This window comes from Serinus canaria, chromosome 1 (genome assembly GCF_022539315.1).
Source record: "Serinus canaria isolate serCan28SL12 chromosome 1, serCan2020, whole genome shotgun sequence".
In the NCBI taxonomy this organism is placed as follows: domain Eukaryota; kingdom Metazoa; phylum Chordata; class Aves; order Passeriformes; family Fringillidae; genus Serinus; species Serinus canaria.
In genome coordinates, this window is record NC_066313.1 from 54,736,863 (window position 1) to 54,754,801 (window position 17,939).

Below are 17,939 nucleotides of genomic sequence, written 5' to 3' on the forward strand. Positions count from 1 at the left end.
AAACAAAACCTAGAACACCTGCAAAACCCAGGAGATTGCCAGATTGCAAAAAGTCCTTATCTTTTTAGTCCTTGCTCATGAGCCAGCCAATTTTGTTGAGGAGTATACAGCCCAGAAACTTACTAATAACCATGGGCTTTTGTCTGGTGCAATAGATAGAAGCATCACAGATTTCCCAAGTGATCAGGTCTTAAACCGGTTTAGTGCCTTGGTAAGGATAGGCTGGAACCTCTATTCTGTTCTTTAAAAACAGAATTGAAATTAATGTGTAAAACTGTAACTAAGTTAACAAGGGCCCCAAACTGTGCTAGTAAGATCCTGATAGTTCCAGGAAGGCACATTAAAACCCTGAGGTACAAGGGCTGACAGAGTGGAACCTTTCCTGTGTATTTAGAAGTCTGTTACATTTTGATGACTTTTTTTTAATTAATAAAAAAGAGATGGATAATTGCATCAGAAAAAGCCATTTATTGTCATGCCAGGGCAGCACAGGGGGTACATGATAAAGTCTCAGGTTTGCAGGATTGCAGCTCTGGCATGCCAGACCTATCCAGGGTGGTCATGGTTTTAAAAACCACACTCAGCAATCTCTGCTCCCTGCTGCCATCTCCTTTCCCAGACAAAGCCCTGTGAGCTTGGGCACAGATAATAAATACATCATTCACTGAGACATTCAAAGCAGGGCTTGGCCATTCTGCAGCTGATTGCGTAGGGACTGACTGTGAGCACAGACAGATCCTGCTGACAGGCTTGAATTACACAAGGTGAAACTCAGCAAAGCCTGGAAACCTTATGGTTTTAGCCAGTGGCTCTCCCCGAAATGCTGAGAGCAGGTGTGTAATAGAAGACACATGATCCAGTATAGTGAGTACAGAGGTCCTGTTCCCCAGAAATTGCTTTTGTTTGAAGGAAAATTGAAGACAAACCAGCAAAGAGCTGCATTTCCCTCCTTACTGACACAGCAGCCTGGGCAGGACACAAAGTAAATGTGACACAAGGAGCAAGCAACCATTCCCTGCCTGAGGTTGTTCCAGTCTGCATGAAGGGTTGCAGGTCCCTCTCTAGCACATTCCAGGGCAGAGGCATTGCCTTGCTGGTGCAAGGCACATGATAGCAGGGACTGACCTTACCCAAACATCTCTCCTGTCTCTGCTGGTCTCTTTCAGTCCAGGTTCAAGCTGTGCTTCCCCACACACACCTCACCAGAGCTGAGGAGCTGCCCACAAATCCCCAGCTCTGCCTGTGGTCTTGCATCCCATAGGAATCCAGCCACAATTCCAAATGTCTCTGAGAGACATTTGGTCTGGATGAAGAAGGTTGTACAGTTTTTTTCACTTTGCAGGAGTTTATGGTTTTGGTAAGAATCCTTTTCTTTTAGAATATTTTTATTTTTTGTCCCTCTCTTCTCTATCCCCCATTCCTGCCTAAGCTGAAAGAAGCCACATTATATCTGAGTTCTACTCTGCAGAGCATGGATTTGAAATTAGCAGAATGAGTTAGTCCACTCCTAGTTTATTAAAAACTGTTTTTCTGGAACTGATAAGGAAACCAATTAAAAGCCATGAAGTCTATTTTCATAATAATGCTAAATGGGGCACTTCATAAATTGAAGATTCACCATGCAAAGAAAAACTGATGTATTTTAGTTTAATAAAATGAGTTCAGAATTCTTTAAAGAGGAGGATAGTAACTTTTTTTTCCACTTGCTTTGAATTTCATCCTTAATTCTTGCCCCTTATTTAAACAAACTTCCTGCACACAGCCAGGAGGCAGTGCAACAGCTGTTCTGTGGACTGAAAGCAATGGGATATTTGCTTGAGGACATGGCAGAAGAGGGTCAATTTTATGCAGTGAACAAATAATTTATTAGGTTGGCCTAATTTCTTCTTTGTCATTTGTCTGTGAACAGAACATTAATTTCAGCAGTGCTGTTTGTTTTTCAGCGTTTGACACATGGAAACATAAATAAACAAATGTGACTGCTGAATTTCTCATGAACTTTAATCCCTTATACAACTAGTTATTCCAACATATTGGTTTTGCTCTTTTAATTGGATGTGTGGTACTGGTTTCAGTCTCCTAGCTGAATAGGAGTTACAGACCTCTGGGATAAATTAATGTGCAAAAATCAAAATGTATTTTCTGTAAGATTTCTGCTGAATCATTTTAGAATTCCAGTCACAGAATTATTTTTCAAAGATTTGGGGAACAGGAAGCAGACTGGAAAGAAATCAGCAAAATAAAAAAAAAATAGTCAAAATGAGTTTATTTCCCCACTTTAGACAAATGTGTGAAGAAAGTTACTAATTTTTACAATTTCTATTAGGGATTTCGCCATCCTAGCAGATATGATCACAGCTTTACAGGAGTTTTAATGTTAAAAACAAGAGGGCTGTATTGATACTGTCTGTAAGCAGTGCTATAACTTTCACTCATGTCTAAATGCAGTGTGCATATTAAGTGCCTATTCTGGTAGCAATAAATATGGTTTAGCAAAATTTATATTTTGATATGCATGGAAGTAAATCAGCAGAAGATTGGGTGAACTGAAATGTGTAAACTTTTCTAGCTGAAGGAGCTGAATTACTGAAATGCAAAACTAGTTACCTGCTTCATTAAGAACTATGAGTAGAGACGATTTCTAGGGGAAAAAAGTGATGGGAAGCAATTGGCTAGAGAGTGATTGCAGAGATAGTGTCGGTGCTAATTGACTTGTTCAGGATGTACACAAAATCGGATTTGCCAATCATATGTGCTTTTTGTAAATGATAATATTATGGCAATTAAAGGATAAATCACTTTTCCATGATGTTGCTGTATTAACTTAAAGCGATCATCTGGGTTTAATTCAGATCTGAGAAGAAACAATTTGTTTTTAAGTGTTACCTTTCAAGTCTTATTTCTTCGTGTGCGCTCTGAGTGCTTTTTGTCTGCTGTATATTGACGGTTCTCATGCTCAGACTGCTGATCCTAAGGGTGTTCATATAAACAGATGTTCCTCATATCCTGTCTGGGTTGTTTTTTTCCCCTTCTTTATAGAAGTCATAATTCTACTGTATGTAGAGCTGTAGACATTTTCATGGTAGAAAGCCACAGTGTCTTTCATAAATGCTGTTTCCCGTGATAGACCAACAAGCACGTGGATCCCATGGTGATGGATGTTCATTGGAGGCAGCCCGGGCTGCAGCAGGAGGAAACAGATACATGAGACACCAATGCAGTGCCTCACATGGGCAGGACATAGTTATCCTTAGGGGGAAACAGCCTAAAATGTAAAAATGAACTTATTAAGAGATATTTTACTCAGTAGGTTGGAGAGAAAACCTAAATTCTCATCTGTAAAGGTTTTGGTTTGTTTTTTTGGTTTTTTTTTTACCCTGCACTTCAGCTATTTCAATTTGCTGAATTTCCTCTGCGCACAGAACAATTATTTCTCTTGTGTCTGCATGACAAACCAGGAGGGCTTAGCTAAAAGCAAGGCTTCTACTTGGCTTCAGACCCTGAGGGCCTGCTGTGCAGGCTAGCACTGGGGAGCTCAGGCTAATAGCTGCAGGAAGAAGGGGTCTGAAAACTCCAAATCAAGAGATCACTCATATTGAACAAGAACGACAGAACTCTCTCCTTGAAAGTGGGCTGAGGATTTATGGATTTTTGGAGAAGTTTTTTCTTTACTCTTGTTGCAGGTGTGGAGGAGTGATGGATTTTGTTTTAATCCAGCCCTGTAGGATGAGAGAAAATGGAGTTATGTTGAACTGGCTACGAAAAAAATTCTCTGAGTTTTCTACAAATAGATAAAATTTATCTCACTGTTTGTAAAAATTACAGTGAAAAATGAACTACAACATGGAGACAGCATGACTCCTGTTTATAAATATTTGTATTTCATGCTGAGAATTCCTTTAGCTGAGTAGATGCCTTTAAAAAGTATTTGAAAATTAGAAAATCTGACTCCAAAAAAAGTAATTTAATGGATTAAATGTACAAGAATTAAATTCTTCTTCACACAGGACAGAGTGGAATTTCCCATTGGACAGCTGTTCATGCAGTTTCCATGTCATTCTTGAGCCTGGTGCCTTCTGAACCCATGCTCACACGTTGACACTGTATTTTGCAAACTGGCCATTAATACTTGCCTTTGTCACCTTGGATGAGTGAGCCATACAATGAGCTAAGCTGGCTGCAGGATGAACAAATGATTTTACAAACCTTTTTATTTCAGTAATTCGGGTTCTCAAACAGCGGGGGGGGGGGGGGGAGAAACCCACAAATATTACCATTGTATCATTTTTTAGAACTATTGACCAAACCACATGTTCTGATCTTCAGTAATATGTTGTCACCCACTTTTTATTAATTTTCCCTCTTTCCTTCATCCTTCTCCCCTTTTTATGTGAAGCCCCGCCGGACAGGCTCCTTCCCCCTACCTTGTATCCAATTTGGATATTCTCCTTCTGATGTTCTCCTCCTGAACTTTAACTATTTCCTCAAGCTCTGTTAGTAGGATGTTACAGAAACTAAGCAGCATAGATTATAATATATCCAGTGCTTTACACTGTATATCAAAACTGGTTGCAAATAGCTGTTAAAATAATTTGCCTTTCATATCTTACCTCCACTGGAAGGGATGGCAGTGATTTCATTGGCTTTGATGAGGGGATACCTGATCATTCCCTTGTTTTCAAATATGCCCAGGGGTCACAACAGGAGACATCATCCAGAAAGGTTCAGATTCCAGCCCAAGCCCTGACTGCGCCCCTGGGGGTTTCTGTAGGATATGAAAGAGAAGGTTCAGCTACCCAGAAATCCTCTCTATAAATAGTGGTGAGGGAGCTGTGGGGTGCTCTGCTGTGTTAGAAGATGCCACTTTAATGTGGAAAATACAATGAAGGAGGAATTGATCTTTTTGAAAACCTGTGTTTGGAGGTGCCAAGCACCTGAGATGCTGAGTAGTGAATTGCTTTATCAATATTTTGATGGAGATGAAGCCTCCATGGAAGGAGAAAAGTATAGAGTAGAGGTAGCTTTGTGCCTCTCTGGTTTATTTTGAAGGATTTCTAGTCATTCTAACAGTCTCACCATCTCCTGGCACCTCTCGGTGTGTGCTGACAATCTTTGTGCTTCAGCAAGATCAAGCCATTGAGGCCATGGCTGATCAGTTGTCTTGTCAGCTCTCAGTGTAAGGGGAACCTGATGAGGATCCTCTGCAGCTGTCTCAATGCAAAGGGAGTTCAGGCCCCACAAGGAGCATTTTTTTCAGTTGAATATTGAAATATTTGTCTCTGTTCAGGAGTTTATCTTAACACTGTTGAATTGTATCTTCAGCCTGAACTAGCAACATCTACTGTGCTGAATAGAAGACTCTTGATTGTTCTGAGCAACTTACTGTGTCTGTTCTCTTCAAAAATATGTGTTAGCAGAGTCACTTCTTGTAGCTGAGCAACACCAGGCAAGGAAGCCAGTGTGCACTTTGCTGAAGGAACAGTGATCCTTGCTGGTACTTCTCAGACCTGGAGGGTCCACTTGTCACTGACAAATATGTGCAACCCCCTTCTGCACTGGGCAGGTGTGGTTATCCCTGTTCTTGAGTAAGGAACTAAAAAATTTGCAAATACCAAGTGGCTTTCCAAGCCACTTCCATGGTGCTGTTTTGTCTGTACTGTAAGATCTGGCTCACCCTTTGAACTGATGTGTTCAGACTGGCATTCCAAAGCTGAAGGAACAACTGGGACCTTCCAGAGATAAGAAAATTACATAGACTCATAAAATATTTAGTTTACAATTAACACATGAAAACACAGTGTGTATTCCTGTTACTTTACACAAGCAAGATATAATGTGTAGGAAATAAATCTCTGAAAGATTACACTATTTTTTTTGGTTTAAATTTTAGATTTTCACTTCAAAAGACATTTTTCCTTTAATGTTACAATATTTTTATTTTTAAAATATATCTTGGGGTTCACTGTTTTCCTTTTTAGCGTGCTTTGTCTATCATACTCCCCCAATGATGCTGCAGTGTTTGTCTTCTGAAGCTTGTTCCCTTCCTGTGAATAAATTGCATGTCTTTTGTGTATATAATGGATATGATCTCTCTGTGAAATCTGTGCTACTCCTTACTCATAGAGCAGACTGCAGAGGAGGTGGAGATGGAAAATGTGGTGCCAGTGAGCTCCCTCCTCACTAGGCTCTAGGCCTGTAGGTGACCCTCTCCATCCTGATCCTGCCTGAGAGCAGATGGTGCCAGCACAGGGACTGGACCTGTCCAGGGAAAAGACACAAGTCCATTCCAGCTCTGGTGAGGAAGAGGAGGTTGTGGACACATTCTCCCAGGTTTTATTAAGGAGAAAACATTGTCAATGTGTTATCATTATCATCCTCTCCACTTCTGGCTACTACGTTTTGCAGTCGTCTCATCCCAAGTCTGTTAGGTATTTTCACATTTTTTTGATACCTCTAAAGGAAAAGTGACATTTCTCTTTTCTCCACTTTAATGAAAATTTCAGAAAACACCCTGCTCACAAAAAAGTCCACGATTACATTCTGCTGCATAATTTTCAGTGATCTGCAGATTTGTGTCACATGGTGGCTGTTAAAGCCTGCATTCAAAACATTTCTCCATAGAGCACACTCATGTTGCGATATGGTTAAATGCTAAGTAAAAATTAAGAACATTTTGAATATCTGCTTGAGAAATTTAATTATGTCATGATTTGAAATTTTTAGGCTTCAATATCTGTAAGAATGCTACTTAATTTCCTGCAAATGCTATTAGACTTCAGCTCCTATCAGCTGGAATATTTTATTCATAATCATGTGGCACTCAGTGCCCATAATTAACAATTGTGTGTCAATTTGTCAAGCACCATAAAAGACAAGTGGGAAGGCAAACTGTTCTCTCACTTTTGCTTTTTCAGCAAATATTTTTCATTATAAATCCCATTTTCTAGAGGAGTTTTGAGATTACTTTGGTATTTTAGTCATTTAAAAACAAACTGTAGCCGGTTTGCAATTACATGTATTCCTGACTGGAAACGCTTCTGGATACAGTATTGCAGTTTATCTTACTGTTTGTCAATACCAGAGAGGAATGTTTCTTCTGTAAGCTGTCAGAAATATCTGGCAGGTAACTAAATTGTCCTTTTCACTTTTGGGTAGATGATGATCTGCTGTGCTGCCTCTGCTCCTGGTCTGCCACACACAGCATCGCAAAGTGCACAACTCCTCAGAAAATCACAGCTGCTCCCTTTATCTTTCTTTTCCTCTTTTCTCTTCCATTTCTCAGTTCATTCCCAGTGATGGTAACTATGTGAGTGAGGGTAAGACATGATCATTTTATTTATTTCTGAGTACCTTGACAGTAAATCACCATCAGGCATCTGAAGGATGATAATTAAAACGAATAAACAAAAGCAATCGATGGTTCCAGCGCAAGTTGCCCACTCCCTGGTAGTGGCTGTCACCACACCACTTTTCTTCAGAAGGTAAAAAACTGTTCTGTGCAGGCAGAAATCATACTTCAACAGAGACAAGTATTGATAGGGTTAAAGTATTTTTTCTAATGCACTTCACTAGACAGTCTGGATTCCTGTTCTGCCTGCTGAATCTGCCCATCTCAATACTCATCTGTGGTTTCTGTAGGGAACAGGTTTGTAAGCAGAGTTTAGCAATTTTCTGTATTCATTTTGTATGCCCGTCATTTTTTTTTTTTTTTTCAGAAATCCCAGTACATAAATGCTAGTTTAGAAGTAGAGGTTCATTTTTCCTTATTTATAGTAGGTAATACTCCTATATGACCTATACACATAATAAATGTGAACATGCAAAGAAACAAAACCTCCTGAAAGTTTAAAAATTGAGTGCATTTTCTAGCATTGTGGGGTTTTGGTTTTGGTTTCCTGGTTTGTTTTTTTTTCTTTTCCCCTTTCTTTTTCTTACCTACTTGTGTTCATTGGTTACCCCATAAAACCTCCATCACAGCTGTTGTTTGTTGTGCCAGGAGATGAAGAGACTGACACTTCTACTTCCACAGACAAGACTAATATCATGCTAATCCTGGCTGGTGACTCTCTGGAACTATTTTTCATGCCTATAGAACAAAGAAAATATGGAATAACCTGTTTTAGTGGAGAGGAAAAAGGTGAAAATTCTATTGTCTACTTGAGTGCCTTGAAGGTGGGGTTTAAGACTTAGTAAGTCCTGGAATTTAAATCATAGCAGTGGAAGACCAAGGGATTTATGTGGGTAACCTGGAATTTGTTTTATTACATTTAAGTTTTATGTATGACCTGTAGTCACTTGCTGGAGCAGAAAGCAAATGCAACAGAAGGGGCAGGAGGATGTGAGCAAATTATTCTTGACTGTGAAATGGTTCACCTCAACCCTGCTTTGAAAGAACCCCTTGCTGGGCATGGAGTAGCCATGATTGCAAGGTTCTCTCTGACTGTAGGAGCCTTTTGAAAATGCTGTTACATAAATGACACATATTGGCTCATTCTGTGGATCCTTTTCTCACTAGGAACTGTACTAAAACTTCTAAGAGGTTTATGAAACGGGTATTAGACAGAAATATTTTTTCTAAATGGGATTAAGTCCAAGATTCAGTCTTTAAAGTTCCCTTACATTCCTTAAACTACCACAGTCCATTTCCCATGTGTCTATACCCGCATTTATTTTCTTAACATTCTTTTTTTAAATTATTGGTGCAAACTTGACTTTTCTTATTGATCTCTCTTTTTTTGATCCTTCTGGTGTAGCTCCCCTTCTATTTCAAATGTCTTTGACTTTTTCTACTCTCTCTTTTGCTTTTCACATAGAATTTAAATGCTGTGCCAACAAAGCACTGAAGTAAAAGCTTGTATTTTGATGTGATGATATTCCCCAGTGCCTTTGAACCCACCATTCACAGTAAAGCCTTACTCCTTGCTGGATGACTCATCTCAGGAAATAACTTTTTGTAATGGATGTGTTTTGTGTAAATATCCAATGCCACCTCCATATTAAAGAGATCAGTTGCTTATAGGGGAACACTGGCCTATATCATTCAATAGGCAAGCTTGTCAGTGTAGTACTACAGCTGGAATTTAAACCATTTTGCCTTTTATTTTGAAATTTTCATTTGGAGCATCCCCCACTGCTGCTGTAATCACATCTCTTTTTATGCTTCTGGTGATGGATCCATGTGTTTGAGGTGGATCTTAGGAGAACTGTGCAATTATAGATACTGAAGATGAGCTTCAGAGTGTTCTGGTTTAAAGACAGGCCAGGGTGGTGGCTGTGGAGTGCCATAAACATCTGGCAGCAAGGCAGATGACCACGTTTCATTCCCCCTCACAGTGGACTTCATCAGGTAAAATGCAAATAGCACTTATCAAAACCTGCTGATATGGGGGTTTTCGCCCTGTACCTAGAAAATACTGAGTTTTTCTTTGCCTAAGATTTAGGAAAGGACATTGGAAACTAGGTTCTAGCATCTTCCTTCAGAAGTGAGATGAAAGAACAGATTTGGGCTAGAGGGCTTGAACCCTCTTTTGGCACATGGAGTTCAGGAACATACAGTCTCTTGACAGAGGCATCGTCTTAGAAGTGTTTGAGGTCTTTTCCTTCTATTTTTCCCACTGGAAGGCTGATTCCAAACCCAATTAATGGCTAGAAACTTTATTTGCATTCCTAGCCTAAATTTATTCACGAACAACCTTTATCCATTTGTTTTGTGACACCATTACCTTTTATCTTGAATAGTTCTTTATTAATAATTAATAGGGTATTAATTAATATTTTATAGAGAGCAAACACATCCTCCCTTACCTTTCCCCTTAGCTGTTTCACTTCATTTTGCTAGACTAAACAATCTAAGCTCCTCTAATCTCCCTTGAAGAAAAAAAGCTCTCTCCAAAATGATTTTTGCAGACATTTTCTACACCTGGTCTGTCTTCATTTTATGATGACGATGGCCAAACTCCAAATTGCAAAATGCATGTGGCTCATAAGCTGTTACACTGTGTCTCTTTTGCTGATTATTCAGTGTCAGAGCTGCTGCCCAAAATGCAAGAGAAGTCTGTTGCCAGCGCTGCAAGGTAAGGAAATGGCATAAATAGATGCAGGATCAATGTACAATGCTCTGGTACACATGATGCTTCTAGTGCGAAGAAGCAGCTTCCAGCTCTTCTGTGTATTCCACTGTGCTGGCAGGAGCTCTGGACCAAGGATGCAGGAACAAGGTAGGACATGGTATTTCACTGGGAAGATGTGCAAAGGGAGGCTGATAGGGTGGGAGCAATAATTTTTAGAGAGGTGAAGGGCACAAAAAGCAAAGGTGAGGAGGATGACTCCTTTGGGATGGGCTCCAACCATTTTGCAATGGGCTTAGGGACCATTGCTCAGATGAAGTGTTAATGCAGGTGGTCTGGAGCCCAGCTTACTTTTATCACCCTAGGATGTGTCTCTGTGATAGGCTGCAGCAGCACCTGAGCTGTGTGAACACACCAGCCACAGGGCTGGAAGGCTGCTTTAGTGTGATATTCCACCTGGGATGATTAGCCCTTCTCACATAGCCAGGCTGCTCCAGCACCAAGGCTGGCACTTATGGGCAGCCTGACTTTGGATATCGTGGCCAAGCATTGTAGGCTTAGACGACTGGCATATAAACAGCAGAAAAATCTCCCAGAGTCTGGAGTGTTTGTCAGGTACGTAAATATCTCAGATTATTTTACCCTAAATTATCCCTATGGGGATCATTTATGCAGCAGTTTTATAACTAGTTTTTGCATAAAATATAGTCCTGGTACTCAGGTTATCTTTTATGTAGTCAAACATTTTATTGTTTGCATGCTAATCTAAACTCTTCATCACTGCTGAATGCTTTCAGCAGCCATAGTCTGGTTTTCCTATGGTGCTTTGCTTTGGAAAAGAAAATGAATGTGTCTGCTTCTCTTAATCATAAATTCAGTCTCCTGTTTCTTTGTTATAATTCTTTTGATGTGAACAAAACTCCAAATCCATTTTTGGTGAAATTTAAGAAGCTAGTATGTTTAAGAATGCGTGTGTGCTAACAATGAACCCTCTGCATCTGGATGCTCAGTAAAAGCTGGGGCGATGTCTGTGTTGAAAGAGTTCTTTCAGTTTTAATGCTTTACTCTTGATTGTGTCTGAGATACCATTTCCAGCCTTGAAGTAAGCACAGGATTTATTGTTCCAAAGTGGTACGGTGATCAGTTCACACCTCTAGTTTACTTTTTTCAGAATTCTCTTTTTTAATGTCTCATTGAGAAGTTTAACCCTGATAGAGGAGCCCAGATGACAAAGGGAGCCTGAGTAACCTCGTATTTCCATTTAGCTGGAGTATGTTGGGGTGTACCAAAGTTTAGGATGTAAGTCTGTCTCACTGCAGAGTTCATGGCCATGAAGAGTAACACTCCTGTATAAGGCACACCCACCCTATAAGGTGAGGGCTAAGCCAAATCTAAGTGCTTAATTTGCAGCTCTCATTTTGTCTGCATCTAGACATGTGTTGTATGTGTAGCACTGCACAATCCTGAGGCTTTGTCAGCCCAGATATCCAAACCCAATTGCCACCTGCTTACATTTGATTACAGCTCCCAAACTGACCTGTGCTTAATTTACCACCATTTGAAGCTTTCATACCCTCAGGGTTAGGAATGGCTGGCTGCTTCTTGGCCAGTGAGAAGAGAGATCCTTGAACCCACAGACCTCAGCTCTTGAGGTGAAAAGGAGTTAGGATTGTTTGCACCCAACCCATTTCTTTCCACTGAGCCAGTTGTAGGAGGGATGCTGAACATAAAATAATAGCAATTTTCGTATGCAGGCTACAATGAGCAAGGCAAATGCCCCCTCCTCCACAAAGGCTATTCCTAAGGAATGCCTTAGGGACTCCACTGTGGCACAAGACACCTTTGGGGCCAGAAACCTGTGCTACAGCAGCAGAGGTTTCATAATCCAGTAGTAATCCAAAACTAAAGTCTATGCACCTTTGATTTTTTCCCATATTTTCCTCTTTTTTTTTTTTTCCTATAAAGATTGAAAAAAAAAAAGAAATCTCTGCAGTAGAATGATACCTGGAACAGTAATTGGATCAAATGAATAATGTGCATTTTTACTCATAGTCTGAAGTGCCCTAGTTTGTGTGATGGATTAATCACCATTTCCTTGTGAATTATGTCATCACTTTCAAAATGATATCTTAGTTTCCATGGAGTGGCTGAAGCCATAGACATCTGCCTTATTAACTGCTTGTTCATATCAGCTCTATGAAACTGGAGTTTTAGTTAGTGGTAATGGTTAAAGAAGGTGGGGAAAAATTCTCAGGAGGTCACAGTTTACATAAAATAACAACTTTCATCAAGATGCAGTTGTCAGTTTTAAGTTGTGTCTTGCTGGTTTGTGTCTGGGGCTTGTTGCATAAAGTAATCAGGGTCACAGTTAATCGGGAAAAACCTGATTTCCCCTCAAAATCAGGGAAGCCCAGTGGTGGCAGATACAGAATATTATTTCAGCTGTATCTTGTATTTGAAAAAACAGCTGCAAGCAATGGTTGCTAGCATTAGTGACACTCTGCCAACATATGCAGCGCTTTGGGCTCTGTTATAAATAGGAAAAAAAATCACAGTTCATGAAACGTAGGGACCAATTTTTTTTCATAATAACTCATCCATTTGTCTTTTTTTTTTTTTTTAGCTGTAAATGATCACATTGTAAAACTGGATATTTTCAGATTTGGATAATTACCATGTGGGTTTTCAGAGATGGGGGAAAAACAACACTTTTGCAACCTCTTCCCGAATACACCTTTGACAGGAGAAAGGAAAAAGGAAACACCCCAAACAGAGATGGGTGAAGGAAAGGAAAGGAAAGGAAAGGAAAGGAAAGGAAGGAAAGGAAAGGAAAGGAAAGGAAAGGAAGGAAGGAAAGGAAAGGAAAGGAAAGGAAAGGAAAGGAAAGGAAAGGAAAGGAAAGGAAAGGAAAGGAAAGGAAGGAACGGCACGTAAGGAAACGGAAAGGAAGGAAAGGAACGGAAAGGAAAGGAAAGGAACGGAAAGGACAGGAAAGGAAAGTACAACGTAAAGGAAAGGAAAGTCACGGAAAGGAAAGGCACAGGCAAGGCCCGTGACAGGAACAGGACAGGTACGGGAAGTGAATTGAAGGACAGTACAGTGACGGAAAGGGAAGGAAAGGGAAGGAAAGGGAAGGGAAAGGAAAAAATACTATTAAATGTTTGCTGTAGTAAAAGCTGCAGTATTTGGTTGTGCTCTCTGAGGTATAATAAATATTGTCCAAACCGCAAAATGTGCAATTCTGTAAGACAGACTCAAAACACTACAATCAAATCCTCCTGCCTGCTGAGAGTGTTCAGCCTACCATAATTTAGAGTTTGTCATTAATAACTGGCATGCTTTGCAGACATATTTCTTAGTCCTTCATGTATTAGAAATTTTAATGAAATTGGTCTCAGCATGCTAAAACATGATCATTTGCTAGGAAGTTTTATTGGTCAGGAATAAATACATTGAGAAATAATAATTCCAAATGCTGCAAGTCAACTTAAGCCTTTCTGTTACATTTAGAGTTTTCTATCATCTTGGTGTAGGATTGTGATGTGTAAATTCTTTTCCCAGCACAAATTTGGGTTATAAATCTAAGTCTCCAATATCATGTTCCAGCATAAATAAAAATAAATCAAATTTGTTGAGTCAGCTTTTTTCCCCCCTGTACAAAATCACCTTCTGATTTTTGATTTATTATATTATTCCATTGACTAGTGACTGAAGGCTAATGCAGAAACAGCCACATTGGGTCAGATCAAAAGTTGGTCTAACTCAATACTTGGTCTTCAGCTCTGAAATTAAAGCCTAGTAAAGAGTTCAAGAGGACAGGCAGGTATAGCCATTTCCAAGAAGTACTTTGTGCTGCTTCACTTCATTGCTCAAAGACTACCTGAGCCAGAGGTAATAGCCCTTGACAGGGCTGTCACCTGTGATTCCTATGAATTGGTCCAGTTAACTTTTCAGAGCTGTAAACTTCTAGCAGTTACAGCTTCCCATGGCAAGCACTTACACACAGTTTAATGATGTGCTATATGAAGAACCACATCTTTTTGCGGGTTCTGTAGCATGATACTTCCATGTGATATGCCCCGTTCTTCTCTGTATCTTCAGATAGGATGAACAGATTCCTTTCCATTGTCTTCATTCATCTGAGGATTCTGTAAATGTCTGTCACATCCTGTCCTTAGTCATTGCTTTCCCAGGCTGAAAAAACCTAACTCTTTGTAGTTATTTTCCCCTGGATACTGCTCCATACCATTGAGTGCACTTTCCACCTTCCTATTGGTCTATTCATTTTTTCCACGTCTTTTTTGGGTAGGGAAACCAGGAGATTAGGATGGAACTTTTGTAATGAGAGAATGATATTTCTATTTGCTTTCCCTGTCTTTTCTAGTAATTGGATTTATTGTTGTGGTTTAACACCAGACAGCATCTAGGCACTACACAGCTGCTCACTCACTTTCCCCTGGTGGGATGGGAAAGAGAATCGAAACAGTAAAGTGGGAAATCTCATGGGTTGACTTCAACAGGTAAAGCCAAAGCCACACATAAAAGCAAAGCAGAACAAGGACTTCATTCACCACTTCCCTTGGGCAGGCAGGCAGATGTTCAGTCATCACCAGGAAAGCACGGCTCAATCATACATACAGTGACTTGGGAAAACAAAGACCATACCTCTGAAGGCTCTCCTCCTTCCTCCATCTTCCCCCAGCCTTACATGCTGAGCATGATGCCATATGGTCTGGAGTATCCCTCTGGTCAGCTGGGGTCAACTATCCCAGCTGTGCCCTCTCCCAGCTCCTTGTGTACCCCCAGCCCTCTCTCTGGGGTGGGAGGTAGAAAAGGCCCTGACTCAGTGTCAGCTCTGCTTAGCTGTAACAAACACCTCCCTCTGTTACCAACGCTGTTTTGGTCACAAATCCAAAACACAGCCCCATACCAGCTGCAGTTAAGAAAATTAACTCTATCCCAGCAAAACCCAGTGCATTTACTTTCATGAGCACTGAACTGAGCTGTTTGAAGGGCTGACTCTTGACTGTTTCAGATTGTGTCTGAAATCTCATTTGTGCCTCATAATAGCCTACTGCAGACTTCATCACCCTGTGTACAAAGTCATGGTTGTCGGCTTTTTCCACATGTCCAGGACTCTCAAATTACATGGTTTCAATTTTACCTGCTATTTAATTGCTTGGGTTCTGAGCTACAAAGAGTATACTGGTATTGGTGTAAGAGCAGGAGAGTGCTCTTGGAGCAAATCTCCTGATTGTCTCTACTTACTGTGTATTTGTACATAGAGATGAATTTGATTCCTTTCAGATGTAATTAAACCAAAATATAAGCTCCTGAAGTTCAGCTTAGGTGTCCTATTCTCAGTCATTGGAGCCATGGAAGTAGACTGGAATGAGTCTGAATTAAATTAAAAAAAGAAGAAGAGTGAAAAAAAATTAAGAAGTTTGGATCATATGTGGTCTTCATCAGCAACTATTTCACTGTACACATCTGCTCCTTAGTTCTTCCTATTTTTAACATGCTTCAAGCCTTACTGCAGTAGTTTACCACTTGCCCTTATCTTTACCTCCCTGAGCAAATTCGTGTCAACAACATGGGTGTTAAAAAATGGCAGGTATTATGCAGTTTTGGTTTAAGATGTTAGACCAATATCATTGAGTAGGGATACATTTTTTCCTCTAGATCTTCTTATAGGTACCATTTCTTACCAGTTCTTTTCTACTGATAGAAAAGAACTGACATTTTGAGTTTTTTGTATGATATAATTAAAAGAAAATGGTTTTTGTATGATCTAATGAATAGAAAAGAACTGACATTTTGAGTTTTTTTTATGATCTAATAAAAAAAAAAAAATAAAGAGTCTTGACTGTTTCCAGTAGTTGTTCTCTGAGCTTTAATACTCAGGGTGATTTTTTTCACTGTCTCCTTTATATTATTATTTTCAGTGGAAGAGAAGCTGCCAAAAGTAAGGGAGGGAAGTACAATTTTGAGGGAATGGTAAATTCTTTAAAATTGGCCTACTTGATAACTGATCTTAAGCATTTGATTTCATGGGAAACAAAAACAGGGACTGATCTTGAATTAATATCTTGTTGAGGGATGATAAAAAAGCTGGTGTGGTTTATATAAATTGTCTTGCTAACCTTGTGATCACAGCCATGGCTATGACATAAAACCTTTTTAACTTGCAGGATTATCACATTTTGCAGTGTTCTGTTTTTGTGTTTCAATAGGCAAAAGTTCACTTATTGGTGCATTTGATTGTGGGCCTGAAGGAACCAATTTTCTGCTCCTTTTGAGATGGAAACTCATCTTGCTGGACTTCTATTTATGACCTCTTGACAATGCTTATATTTTATTTAGGAAATTGTTTTCATTACTTCAGTTTGCTCAACCAAAAACCTCCAGGCACTTCATTCAACGTTAGATGCACAGAATAGGATAAATGCATAAATTGATGGAGTGCACTGATGTATGATTAATTTAACCTTCTGCTGTTTTGATGTCTAGTTTTTCCCATCCATCACACTTGGGATTGAAGTAGCCATGGTGGAGGAGTCAAAAAAGGCATATGAAGTGCCCATGTCATCCTTCTATGAAACAGGGGTCTGAGAACTTCTTCCATGAAACTTCTGATTACTGTGAAGCTATAAATGGCCTGATAAATATAACAGGTGTCTGGTCTCTTAAGTGTGGTGTGAAATCCACTTTAAGATTAGAAGCAAACAGCCTGATCTGGAGAATTTTTCAGGCAGGTATTTTTTGAATAGTTAAAAGAAAATTAACCTAGTATTGTTATATTATTGAGTAACAGCCTCCCCTTTGTCAAATGACAAACGTGCTTCAAAACTGCAATCTACTTTGCAGTTGTTCTGCCAAAACTGCTAATAAATTAAATCCTTATTGTTAGGCATATTTATGAAATATTTGTTTCATTCCTGATCTACATGCCTTTTTTTTCAGTACATTTACAGAATTAACATGCTTCTGTTGCATATTTATAAATCTTAAATATCGTTAACTTTGAATCACAGAATTAAGTGGTAACTCTGATTATTCTTTTATTGTGAGAATGGAACAGGCATCTGTTCATTGACTTTACAAGATAACATCTGGTGCAGAGGGTGCCAAACATCCAGCTATTCTGCAAATTGAGCGCCAGAAGATGACTTTTAAAGCAAAGTCTGTGCTGCAAAGACAATGGTGCAATGCTTGGACAGAATTCAGAGGATGTGTGCTGCAAGGGGATCTCAGCCATGCTGTCAGCAGGAGAAATGCTCCCCTCACGTATCTTGCTACACAAACAGGGTTAGTCACCTGCTATTCTCTGGGCTCTTCTTGTAGATATTAACAGAGTAGTTGAGACAGGACTGCACTGATTTTCTGATGCCTTCTAGTGGATGCCACATCTGCCCCACCACCAGGGGTATCAGTGGGAGAACTTGTCTGCTTACATCCTGCCTGCATGAGGGGTGGCCCTAGCTCAGTGAGTCTGTGTCTGCTGTGCTCCCCTCTCAGTTCACCGCAGGGTGTGCTCTTGTGTCCAGTCTGAACAGTTCTACAGCAACAAAGAAGCAAGCATAATTTACATGTATTTATTTTGTGAGAAAAGAACTTACCTAGCCAATTAACAAATCCATGTGATCTGCTGATGAACAGTTTTCTTATAGGTATGAGTATATCATGTAACGAAAACCATGCAACAAATGAAGCCACAGTAAATCATGAAGCATTTAGATGCAATCAAACAAGGAGCTAGTTAAAAACCTACAGAAGTGGAAACAGTGTAAACACAGTCCCTCCAGATAGGACAGTGCAGCCCTACTTAAAGCCTTATCATGCCCCCATTAATACTAGTATACACTTCCATTT

The 17,939-nt window shown here is 39.8% G+C and overlaps 1 protein-coding gene across 2 annotated transcripts in view; it reads left to right on the top strand.

Moving 5' to 3' along the window:
- The window catches only part of ENOX1 (ecto-NOX disulfide-thiol exchanger 1), a 356,835-nt gene that overhangs the window by 142,004 nt on the left and 196,892 nt on the right, over positions 1 to 17,939 (top strand). Inside the window, exon 1 of one of the 2 annotated variants that reach the window (XM_018908677.2) lies at positions 9,848 to 10,073. The exons of the other annotated variant lie outside the window; for it this stretch is intronic. The gene's annotated coding sequence lies outside the window, so the exon portion shown is untranslated. Of the gene's footprint in view, positions 1 to 9,847; positions 10,074 to 17,939 lie in introns of those variants that run through there. 2 annotated transcript variants of the gene reach the window in all.